Here is a 1,125-nt window from a genome sequence, read left to right as displayed (position 1 = left end):
GATCTAGGTAGATTCACATTTAGATAAATATTACTTTTTTTCATCCAATTACATGTTAATAGTCGGCCCCGTCCGACTTTACTACTTTCCTTACTTGTTTTCTATAGAAAAAAATTCGTACTGAGGGTCTCAGTGAATTTTTTTCTATATAGAAAAATTCGTACTGAGGGTCTCAGTGAACTTTTTTCTATATAGAAAAATTCGTACTGAGGGTCTCAGTGAATTTTTTTCTATAGAAAAAAAATTCGTACTGAGGGTCTCAGTGAATTTTTTTCTATAGCAAAAAAAATCATACTGAGAGTCTCAGTGAGTTTTTTTCTATAGGAAAAAAATCCTACTGAGGGTCTCAGCGAATTTTTTTCTATGGAAAAAAATCCTACTGAAGGTCTCAGTGATTTTTTTTCTATGGAAAAAAAATCCTACTGAGGGTCTCAGTGAATTTTTTTCTATAGAAAAAATCGTACTGAGGGTCTCAGTAATTTTTTTCTACAGAAAACCAGTAAGGAAAGTAGTAAATATATTTGGGGACTTTGGTGCACCATTTACCTTAAATCAGAGAAAAATATATATGGGAGCTATATCTAAATCTGAACCGATTTTCACGGCATTCTAGGCTTAATTCAGTACCCTGTGCCAAATTTCATTCAAATCAAAAGGTGCTCATTTTTCCTTAAATCGGTGCATAATTAAATTTGTGCACAATTTACCTTAAATCGGACGGAATATATATGAGAGCTGTATCTAAATCTGGCCCGATTTTTCCCAATTTCAATAGGGTTCGTCCTTGGGCCAAATTAAAGAGCTATGCCAAATTTCATCCAATTCGGATCATAAATGTTTACAATTTAACATGGACAGACAGACGGACGGACATGCATAAATCGACTTAGAAAGTGATTATACGCATATTCTCAAAAGTAACCATGTAACATATGCACAAAGACATAATACCCTGTACCACAGTGGGGTGAAGGGTATAAAAATCGTACTGAGGGTCCCAGTAATTTTTCTATAGAAAAAAATTCCTCCAAAGAGTTTTATAATTTTGTTCTATTTAATGAAATAAAATTTTTAATTTTTTTCCTTTTTGATTTTTTCTAATTTATTTTCTTCTTCTCTTTTCAG

This window comes from Musca vetustissima, unplaced genomic scaffold (genome assembly GCF_032173495.1).
Source record: "Musca vetustissima isolate MV318-11 ecotype Yass unplaced genomic scaffold, APGP_CSIRO_Mvet_v1 utg1722, whole genome shotgun sequence".
NCBI classification, from domain to species: Eukaryota; Metazoa; Arthropoda; class Insecta; order Diptera; family Muscidae; genus Musca; species Musca vetustissima.
The sequence above is the reverse complement of the archived record's forward strand: the minus strand, read 5'-3'. Positions refer to the sequence as shown.